The 11851-nt window shown below is 42.5% G+C and overlaps 1 long non-coding RNA gene across 1 annotated transcript in view; it reads left to right on the forward strand.

The window, feature by feature from the left end:
• Window positions 1-11466, forward strand: part of LOC122551138 — a 34628-nt gene extending 23162 nt beyond the window's left edge. Inside the window, exons 2-3 of the long non-coding RNA XR_006312030.1 lie at window positions 9292-9395; window positions 11087-11466. This is a non-coding gene — a long non-coding RNA (uncharacterized LOC122551138). The remainder of the gene's footprint in view (window positions 1-9291; window positions 9396-11086) is intronic.
• Window positions 11467-11851: the final 385 nt, after the last annotated feature.

The following is an 11851-nucleotide window of genomic DNA, read 5'->3' on the forward strand; positions in this document are numbered from 1 at the left end:
TGAAAGGGTTCAGAAAAGATTTACAAGGATGTTGCCAGGGTTGGAGGATCTGAGCTACAGGGAGAGGCTGAACAGGCTAGGGCTGTTTTCCCTGGAGTGTCGGAGACTGAGGGGTGACCTTATAGAGGTTTACAAAATTATGAGGGGCATGGATAGGGTAAATAGGCAAAGTCTTTTCTCTGAGGTGGGGGAGTCCAGAACTAGAAGGCATAGGTTTAGGGTGAGAGGGGAAAGATATAAAAGACACCTAAGCGGCAACTTTTTCACGCAGAGGGTGGTACGTGTATGGAATGAGCTGCCAGAAGATGTGGTGGCGGCTGGTACAATTGCAACATTTAAGAGGCATTTGGATGTGTATATGAATAGGAAGTGTTTGGAGGATATCTGCCGGATGCTGGCAGGTGGGACTAGATTGGGTTGGGATATCTGGTCGGCATGTACAGGTTGGACCGAAGGGTCTGTTTCCATGCTGTACGTCTCTATGACTCTATGACTAATAGAATGTCAGTTATAACAAGTAAGTGAATATTTCTCAGAGCCTACTGGAAGCTATTTGCATTGACTAGTGTCTTCGGAAACTACGTAAAAGAAATCCCATGTGCCTGTGATATTACAGATCATGCAAGCTATTTAAGTGAACTGGCCAGTTACTTCTCTCATTTTAAAAAAATTATCTCTTCTTTCTCTATTTGTCGGTCTGCCTTTGTATGTGTGGGGGCGAGACTCAAAGACATCTCAGTGAAATCATATCCATTAATTAGGTTACCTTGTTTAACTTTGCTCTGCTAAAGATACTGTATTAATAAGAATTTGTAACTTTTTTTATCTATAAGCTTGGTTTCTGGCATTAGTTATTCAAAGAATATGGTTATAAACCACTGAGGCAACTTTGAGGATCATTTTAATTTTAACTATCCTGTGAATACAGGGCGAGGGAAGCTGATTTTATTTGGGTATCTGTCTCCGCGTCATGTTAATATACACAAAAATGTTAAAGTAAGGGTAGCTTAGGGCTGCTAAAAGCAGAGGGATTATCACGACTGAGCCGGGTGCCGGCACATGGGACTAGATTAGGTTGGGATATCTGGTCGGCATGGATGGGTTGGACCGAAGGGTCTGTTTCCATGCTGTACATCTCTACGACTCTATGACTCATTGTGTACTGCACTGGAAGTCAAGCCCCGCTATTCCCAGAGTTGTCACAAATATGAAAATTTGATTAAACTACCAAATTGCCCAATTCCTCTTAATTTTTCTAATTCAGGTTAAATGAACATGCTCACCAGAATTTTAATTCCCCCTATTAATCAAATAATAGATTTTTTTGTAATCAAACTGTTCTGACAATGGTAGAAAGTGGTCACATTGAACTGCCAAATTATTATTTTAAAACATAAACATTACTCCCTCAAACAATTATCATTCACACATACATGGGCAAACAAGACACAAATATTAAATGTGGACAGGAAAAAGCAGGGCAACACAGTTCATTAGCACCAGTTCAGACCACAGATGTTGATGAGTTTTTTGTTTTCAGTTTCTTTCAATTCCTTTTAATTTCTCTGGCTCTTTGCTGAGGCAAAAGTGAGGACTGCAGATGCTGGAAACCAGAGTTTAGATTAGAGTGGTGCTGGAAAAGTACAGCAGGTCAGGCAGCATCCGAGGAGTAGGAAAATCAATGTTTTGGGCAAAGGCCCTTCATCATTCCTGATGTACAGTATGGAAACAGGCCCTTTGGCCTATCTTGTCATAGCCGACCAAATATCCTAATCTAATCTAGTTCCATTTGCCAGCACTTGGCCCATATCCCTCTAAACACCTCCTATTCATATACTCATCCAGATGCCTTTTAAATGTTGTAATTGTACTAGCCTCCACCACTTCCTCTGGCAGCTCATTCCATACATGCACCACCCTTTGTGTGAAACAGTTGCCCCTTAGGTCCCTTTTAAATCTTTTCCCCTCTTACCCTAAAGCTATGCTCTCTAGTTCTGGACACACCCACCCTAGGGAAAGGACCCTATCCATGCTCCTCATGATTTTATAAAACTCTACAAGGTTACCCTCCGCATCCAATGCTCCAGAGAAAACAGCCCCAGCCTATTATCTGGAATTTTCCCTCACTTCTCCAAAAGGCAACATTATGTATAAATTCACAATGTGCACTGTTAACTTTTTTTTAAAACTGCAACATTTTCTTATACAGCTACCATGGTTTAAACAGAATCTTTTCCTATTTTTTGTCTATGTTTCAAAAAACAAATAAAAGTAATTTTTTTTAAGAGTTCTTGATTAGATTAGATTAGATTAGATTACTTTACAGTGTGGAAACAGGCCCTTCGGCCCAACAAGTCCACACCGACCCGCCGAAGCGCAAACCACCCATACCCCTACATTTACCCCTTACCTAACACTACGGACAATTTAACATGGCCAATTCACCTAACCTGCACATCTTTGGACTGTGGGAGGAAACCGGAGCACCCGGAGGAAACCCACGCAGACACGGGGAGAATGTGCAAACTCCACACTGTCAGTCGCCTGAGGCGGGAATTGAACCCGGGTCTCTGGCGCTGCGAGGCAGCAGTGCTAACCACTGTGCCACCGTGCCGCCCACGAAGTGGGCTTAATAAATAGTCATAAAGTAGAAAGCACAGTTACACTCTACAATTATAAGTCATTTGCAAGACGTAAGTGGAGAATTGTTTCAAATACTGAGCACCGCAATTCTATTAGAATGCCAAGTCTCTCTGGAGGACAATGGAGATTTACTAGAATAATGCCAAGAATTGGGATGTCAGTAATGCTGAGAGTCAACAGAAGCTCGGATATTTCTCCTTAGAGCTAAACAAATTAAGAGGAGTTTTGGCGGTGTTCATAATTATCAAAAACTCTGATGAAGAAATTGAGGAAGTTTGCTTACCATAGAAGACAGATAAAAGAGACAATATAACAAGGGAGGTGATGATGAGATGTTGTTTATGCAGTGACTTAGGGTGATTGGACCGAACTGCCTGGAACTATTATAGTAGCTGATTATAATTTCCAAAAGAAAATTGGATATTTGCAAGGCTGTTGGAAAAGAGCAGGAAATGAGGCTATTTGGAAGTGTTATGCAAGCTATGAATGGGTACTAAAAATGATGATTCCCCTGAATATACTGTCAGCGTATTACAGCTAATGGTTCAATTTTATTTGACAATGAGCTTGATAGGGATTGCCTGTATTGATGCAGCAGATTTACATTTTGGAGCTTTCAAAGTCAACAAAATCAAAATGTGAGACATTTTGAATGCATTTGACTGTCCATCATAACAGGAAGACCGTTGCTAATTGTGTTTCAATTGTGTTTGATCATTAGCAGTGGCAGGCATTCAGTCACACTCTTAGATTTTCCTACAGACTGCAGCTGTCATGGTTTTGGTGGAGATGTATGCTTACATTTTACAGAGTTACTTATTGCATGTATAAAATATGGCTGCAGTTCTACCAATCCCCAACTGACTTTTATGAATTGTACAACTATTACAATTTAGAGCTTTAATGATGTTCTGCTGCCTGATATCAGATCCACAGGTGTGGGGTACAAAGAAATTAAATGCACGGGAGTGAGATGCACAAAAGTGAATAAGAGAAAGATACTCAGCAGCAAGACTAAGTTATGGAGTTGGTATGTTTATAGACATAGTGCCAATCAAACAGGCTATTTTGGCTTGGATGGTGTCAAGCCTCTGGAGTGGTGTTGGAGCTGTACTCATCAGGCAAGTGGGAAGTAATCCATCACACTCCTGATTTGTGCCTTATAGATGGTGGACAGGTTTTTAAAAGTCAAGAGGTGAGTTATTTGCTGCAGTATTCTGAGCCACTGACCTGCTTTTGAAGCCAGTGTGTTAGTATGGTGAGTTCAGTTGAGTTTCTGATCAATGGTAACCCCAGGATGGTCATGGGGGATTCAGTGATGGTACTGCCATTAAATGTCGTGGGGTCAAAGATGATCTCTTAGTGGAAGTGGTCATTGCCTGATATTTGGTTGATACAAATGCTACTTGTCACTTTTCAGGCCAAGTCTGGATATCGTGGTGACCTTGTTGCATTTGAACAGGCACTACCTCAGTATCTGAGGAGCCACAAATTGTGCTGAACATTTGCAATCATTGGAGAACATCCCTACTTCTAAAATGTGATGGAGAGAAGGTCATTGATGAAGCAGCTGAAGATGGTTGAGCTTTGGATAGTACCCTGAGGAACTCCTGCACATTTGTCCTGAAGTGATGGCTGACCTCCAACAACCACAATCATCATCTTTTGTACCAGGTATGACTTCAGCCAGTGCAGAGTTTTCCCTCTGCTTCCCATTGACTTCAGTTTTGCTAAGACACCTTGATTCAACATTCAGTCAAATGCAGCCTTGTTGTCAATGGTGGTCACTCTCAGGTCAATCTCTGGAATTCAGCTCCTCTGTCCATATTTGAATGAAAGCTATAATGAGGTCAGAAGCTGAGTGGCCCTGGTGGATGCCAAACTGGGTATCATGGAAACAAAATTCAGAAGAATTGTAGGGTTCTGGCTTGTTGTCAGTAATTTGTTGATCTTTTTAGGTGGTTCAAATCAACGCAGAACCCTGAATTTATTTAAGGAATGTGAAATGAAGAAGGCAGTAGACAGGTGTTTCAGGGCAAAAACATCTGTGTTTACTAAATACAAAAAGGTAAGTGTAATCCAAGAAGTAAAGGCAAGTGCAATAAACAGTGAAATTAGCACAATTATCCAGAGGACAGTAATCAAATGCACTATCAATTTAAACACAGGTTAACACTATTAGAAGCTAAACAACAGTTTTAATCACAAACACTTTCATCAGGCTTTCTACCCTTGGGATTCCCTGTATTGTCACCACCCACCTTTCCCTCCTTGCTAGCTAGATTGGAAACGTTGGGGTCTCGGGAGTTTAACCTCACCACTGGGGATAAATGCAATTTTGAAGTAAAGCTGGCCGTTCGCAGTTCCTCGATGAAGATTTTGGACTGTGTAGGCTTTCAGACTGGATTGAGTTTGCTGATGCGTTTTGGATTTATCAGGTGAGTACTTGGTTTACTGGTGGTTTTGTGGGCCAGTTTTCACAACAGGATGTGGCTGAGGCCTTCAGGAGTTGGTCAGTTTGGTGGTTTTTCAGAAGTTGTGAGTTCTCAGGTCCTCTGGTCGTGGTCAGTTGCCATTGGTCCCCCTTGTATGGAACAAACCTGTGACGATAGGTTTCAGGACTGTTCTTGGGATCTCCTTTTTTAATTCAAAAATCTATTTTATTCATAAATTCTCTTTGTACATATACATTGACACAAAAGCAGTTCTGCACAGTTTCATATCAAGTGAACACGCAAAACATTGGAGTTTGACTATCCACAAAACAAAAGACCCCTCTTTCACATACTATTTACATATATTTGCTGTCGGGATCCCTCTTTAGAAGATAACTGTGCAGATAGCTCTCTCAGATGAGACCAGGGCCTACAATTATATTAATTGTGTGCCTGTTATCTTCATGCAAAATCTGTGCTTGTCATTGTGTTACTGGTTTCCCTTTGAGGTCAATTGGCTTCCTGACTATTAAGAGTATGCGGGGATCTATTTTGATTGATACTGAATGGCCACTATCTCTGTGAATGAATATTGATCTTTGAATGTCTGGTATCTGTTGGGGACTCATTCTGTCTGTGTTGGGTGTTTTTAGGCCTGGTTGATCGTTCTTTGAGTCGTGGTGTGAATTGGATTTTCAGGCTGAACAATAGTGCCAGGCAGCTGTGTCTGTGTATTTTTCCCACAGCATAGCCCAGCTGCTTTTGTTTTGCTTTTAAAAGTTTTCGTAAATTCCAGGCTTTTGGTGCAGTATGTTAGATGCTAGGGATGTTTGCTCAATCCTGCAGAATTGGCCTTTAGTGATTTATCAAAGTATTCACGAGCATCCAAAATGGCTTAACGTACAACAAGGTGAATAACTTAAGCCTTGAAAAACATTGTTTCCTCCAACAGCTGCACTAATGTGTGTGAACATTTGAGAAATGTGTGCTTAAGACATTACTGAGCCCTGAGCTAAACTTACAAAGCTAATGCCATTGTGGAGGGGGCAAAATTGGGGACTGTCAAATTTCATGTGACTGTTCCACTGGAAACAGAGAGGAAGGACAGTATTCTCCTAACCCCCCCCCCCATGCAAAAGAAAGGATTTGCACAGTAATGTAGGACCACAATTCCCCATTTTATCTTCAAAGGAAGTCATAGACTTAGATTTGGCATGTGTGTCATTTGGAAGAAAAGGCAATAAAGAGATGGGTATTCATCCAAGGCTGAGCTAAACTATCTCAATGTATCTCAGCGAAGAGGCTGGTGGAGGTGGAAGTGAGCACACTTTCCTATGTCATGCCAAACATCAACTGGAATGTCAAAGAACAAAGAACAAAAAATGGTATAGCACAAGAACAGGCACTTTAGCCAACCAAGACAACAGTGACATATGATCCCTTTCTGAAATAAAACCTTTTGCCTCTATGTAGTCCATATCACTCTCTTCCCTGCCTATTCATATAGCTGTCAAGATGCATCTGAAGCATTACCTTTGTATCTGCCTCTACCACCGCCTCTGGCAGTGTACCCCTGAGACTTAACACCCTGTGTATAAAAATAACTTGCCTTTTACATATCCTTTAAATTTTCTCACATTTACCGTAAACCTATATCCCCAGTAATAAACATTTCTACCCTGCCTTAAAAATGTTCAATGATCCCCACCTCCAGCACCTCCTGAGGCAGAGATTTCTAACTTTGCACACCCCTCTGCAAAAACATTTCTGCTTATCTCTGTCCTAAGACAGCTACCCTGCCAACCCACAACATTCGGCTTATAGGGCTAATTGTCCTACAGTAAGTGCCTACAATGGAGGGGTTCATGTTCATACCATCATGATAAATGCTTTGACCCTTGAGGGGTTCCTGCTGACTTTCCTATACAGCATGGGCATCAGTTGGCACTACATTATCCTTCTCTTCCTCCAAGGAATTGATGCTTCTCTATCTTCAAGATCCACACCTCTCTGAAGGGTCATGTTTTTAAAAACAGTCCGGACACTGCAACCACATCTCTGAAAAGCTGATGGTTTGCTTTTCAGATTACACAAAGGTGTCAAAGGCATTTCTAGAGTCATCCCATCATCTCCCAGCAGCTGCCCAAAGATTCTTGTTGATGCTATGAAGATCTGTGACATCTTCAGTTTTGGGAAGGATGAATGTGTCATGGCAGCCATTTAGATTGCGAGTACACAAGGGCTTGTTATGGCTGTAGACCAAGTGAACTCTCAGGAGTAGAAACCTTATCAATCTCCCTGACTCCATCACTTAGTACCTTGATGGAAATGGATGCAAATCAATGACTCCTAGACCTGAGGAATCCAGTAATGGACACATTCCAATTTTCTTTCTTCATGCAATTGCTCAGCATTTGGAAACTCCACATACTCCCCTGCTTTCATAAATAGGCCAATCACAGTTTATGCAATTGTGACCTGAGAAATGCAACCAAGCCCCATTGGCAAACTTTGGAATTAATTAAAAGGAACTTATTTTAAAGCTATTGTGACCATAATTGCTATTGACAGGTCAGATCCACAAGACCTGCAAGATTTAAAGTGATGTTCTAGGAGGGCAGAGGTTAGGAGCTTTCTACCTGGAGAGACAAACTCTGCTACAGCATCATTATTCTGAGTTGAGGTAGCTTATTCCTTAATATCCACCTTACTCCTCCATGGTCTTCCTGCTCCATATTCCTTTCCTCTGCATCCTTCATTCCCAAGTGTCTGCATCTGCTGCTGCATATATTGCTCTTTGTCATTACTTGCCCCTTTCCATTCTCATTCTCCACACAAGCAAACCTCTATCAAGAAGAGTTCAGCACTGGAGATGCTAAGCTCTGCCTCCACCTCTGAGGAGGAAGCCACCCAACATTCAGAGGATGGACAAGCAAGCCTTTCGCTTGCACGCTCCACTAGTTCAGAGGACATTCAGAGTTGAAAGTCTCTATCGAGATTGGACTTGGGAGCATAATCTGGTGAGTACATCACTGACATGTCTCTGCAGCTGGTTGAAGAAGATATGCGTCAAGATTAGAGTGGTGCTGGAAAAAGTACAGCAGGTCGGGCAGCATTCCAGGAGCAGAAAAATCAACGTTTCGGATAAAGGCCCTTCATAAGGAAAGGCTTTTGCCCGAAACATCGATTTTCCTGCTCCTCAGATGCAGCCCGACCTGCTGTGCTTTTCCAGCACCACTCTAATCTTGACTCTGATCTCCAGCATCTGCAGTACTCACTTTCGCCCTGAAGAAGATATGCCCCTGGTGTCCGACATTCAGAGGACTACCAGAGACCAGGCACCTGCACAGGCCCAGATAGAAGGTGATCCCATGATCTCTGCCATTAATGGCTTCATCAAAATGCGCAGACAGATACAAGATCGACTGGCAGGTTTGTCAGAGGCAGCTTGTAAACAATATCGAAGGATCAGAGATTCCACCAATGTTGCCAGCGCCATGTTCGTGACAGCATTTGTGCATGTGGCTGTCTCCATGGACAGACTGGTAACTGTCATGGTGAATCAGATCCATCACACTCAGTGTCTGCTACATAGTCACATAAACCTGCACTCCATCACTCTCGGCAAAGGTGCTCAGCATCAATGACAAGGTGAGATGGGGATGAGAGACCACAACCCCTCTTTGGATGTCCTTCCATCTCAGGGAGATAGGCTGATGCCTGTGGGGCTCATACATAGAAAGGGCCACAAAAATGACCTTCAGACTCTTCCTCTCAGGAGAATCCAGAGGTGCCTGGGTCTTCCAGTGCCTCCTTGCCTGTGATGCTCACACATGTAGAAGTCCAAATAGAGCAATGTGAGCCTGTATTTAGCCCTCAGTAGGCTGAAACACTCTAGACACCAACATCTTTAAAGATAACCGGTCACATTTTTCAGGGCAACAGGGCCAACTGTAGAGCAGGATCTCTCTAACCTAACTGCAGATGTTGGGACTGTACTTTGACATAGTGGGAGGGAAGAAAAAGCTTACTGAGGACCCATTATGACACTGGGAACACATCAATAACCCTGTATTTTTGTAAATATATGTTCACTTGAAATCTTAAAACGTCTGCTCTTGTCTTTATGTGGCTGTCGGACTTGATGAAGTTGAATAGTTTTGAGAAAGGGTGGACGAAAAGGAAATGACTAGGCATTGCTCATCTCCAACAGGACATAACACTTTATCAATCTTTGGCCTATGACACTGAAGACTGCAATCAAAGGGACTTCAATGTAGACAACACTGAGCCTGCAAACAAAGCACAGGGATTGTGGTAGGTATTAAGGATTATTGTAATAATGGGCGGCACGGTGACCCAGTGGTTAGCACTGCTGCCTCACAGCGCCTGTAGACCCGGGTTCAATTCCCGACTCAGGCGACTGACTGTGTGGAGTTTGCACGTTCTCCCCGTGTCTGCGTGGGTTTCCTCCGGGTGCTCCGGTTTCCTCCCACAGTCCAAAGATGTGCGGGTCAGGTGAATTGGCCATGCTAAATTGCCCGTAGTGTTAGGTTTAAGGGTAAATGTAGGGGTATGGGTGGGTTGCGCTTCGGCGGGTCGGTGTGGACTTGTTGGGCCGAAGGGCCTGTTTCCACACTGTAAGTAATCTAATCTAATCTAATCTAATCTGTATGCCCTCTACAAATCATCCTCAAATCTCTCACTTTGAGTGGGAGGACGGAATTTGTGATAATTACACATGCTTCTAGAGGCAAATGTCCATTATATCAGTCAGTTTTTCAAGGGAGTGCACGACTTCTCAAGGCTGGAGATGTTGAATGGACTGGTCACATGGACATATTCCCTCATGGTTCAGTGGCTTGCTGCGAAAACCTACATGAAATACTTTAATTAAGCACTTACCTACTTGATGCCTTTCACACCTAGGAAGTGGGACTGAATTAAGATGTCAGGGTCAAAGTAGGCCATTCAGACCATTGAGTCTCCTCTGCCACTCAATGAGTTTATAGCTGATCTGATAATCCTCAACTCCACTTTCTTTCCTTTTCCCCACTACCTTGATTTCCTTTCTGTTTAATTATCTGTCTATCACAACCTTGAATATACTTAAAAATCCAGCCTTGACAGCCCTCTGTAGTAAAGAATTCCAAAAATTCACTATTCTCTAAGAGAGAAGAAATTCCTCCTCATCTCTGTTTTAAAAGGATAACCCCTCATTCTGAAATTTGGTTCTTGACTCTCCCACAAAGGGAAACAACCACTCTGCATCTCGCCTGTCAAGTTCCTGAAAAGTCTTATTTGTTTTAATGAGGTTGCTTCCCACCTTTCTAATCTTCATGGAATACAGATCCATCCTATTCAAGCTGTCCTCATAAGACAGTCCCTCCATTCCTGGGATCAGTCTATAGAACTTTCTCTTGACTGCCTCCAATGACATTATATCTTTCTTTAGATAAGGGGCCCAAAACCTTTCACAGTATTTGAGCTTTGGTCTTGCATACTTTTAATAAGACTTCCCAATTTATGTACTCCACTCCCTTTGGAGTAAAGGTCAACATTCCATATGCCATTCCTGCTGAACTTGTATGTTAGTTTTTTGAGATTTATGCATGAGGACTCTCAAATCTTTCTGTGCTGTAGCTTTCCACAGTCCTTTTCCATTTAAATAATATTCAACTCCTCTATTCTTCCTGCCAAGGTGCATAACCTCAAGGTGATAGCCTGGTGGTATTATTACTGGACTGTTAATCCAAAGGGCCAAGTAATGTTTGGGGGACCTTGGTTTTAATCCCACCATGGCATGTAGTGAAATTTGAATCAATCTTTTAAAAAAAGGCCTGGAATTAAGATTTTCCAGTAACATGGCAGCAGAATACAATGTTCAAGCTGGAGATCCTCTGCTCTACCCATTCTTTATCCTCTCTTTTTTTTCTCCCTTTCTCCTCCTCCTTACTCTTGAACTCGGATACATGGCCGTGGCCTCCAATCTATGGCCTCCAAAACAGGGTCAGCAGAGAAGCCAGCAGCTGGAGGGAGGATGATACCAGTAACACACAGCCCAAAGCAAAGATGCCAACAGCTGGAGCAAGGATGTTGGTGAGCAGTGGCCTGAAACAAGAATGCCAGCAAACAGCAGCCAGAGTGGGATTGCCAGTAGCCCAATGCGGAGCCAGTACCCTGTGGTCAGACCACAAGGAGGCCCCCTGCGCTGCGTCTGTCGCAGAAAGCTTTTAGAGAGAGACTGTGATGTTTATCATTTTAACTTTTCTTGTTTTCTGACTCATGGTTATGCTGTGTATAGCTGTAATGTAAGCTTTTTCTTCAATTCTCTACTGTGTAACTAAGGATTGTATCAAGGTACCTTTGTACCTAAGGTGGGGCAATAAGTGGCAACTTATAAACTTTTCAATGTACTCATGTGAGTACATGAGACAATAAAACTAATTCAATTCAATTCAGTTCAATTTTACTGATGATGATGAATCCATTATCAATTATCCAGAAAACTCATCTGGTTTACTATTGTCCTTTAGGGAAAGAAACTGCCAGCTAACCTGTTCTGGCCTACATGTGACTCCAGACCCACAGCAATATGATTTGACTCTTAATTGCCTTCTGGGCAATAAATACTGGTCTAACTGGTAATACTGTCATCTCGTGAACAAATCTTTTTAAAAATGATCTACCATCTGCCAAAACTTTGGCCACTCATTTGATCTGTCTATATCCCTCAGCAGACTCCTTGCATCATTCTCACCACTTGCCTTCAT

The sequence above is a fragment of the Chiloscyllium plagiosum genome, chromosome 6, assembly GCF_004010195.1.
Source record: "Chiloscyllium plagiosum isolate BGI_BamShark_2017 chromosome 6, ASM401019v2, whole genome shotgun sequence".
In the NCBI taxonomy this organism is placed as follows: Eukaryota; Metazoa; Chordata; class Chondrichthyes; order Orectolobiformes; family Hemiscylliidae; genus Chiloscyllium; species Chiloscyllium plagiosum.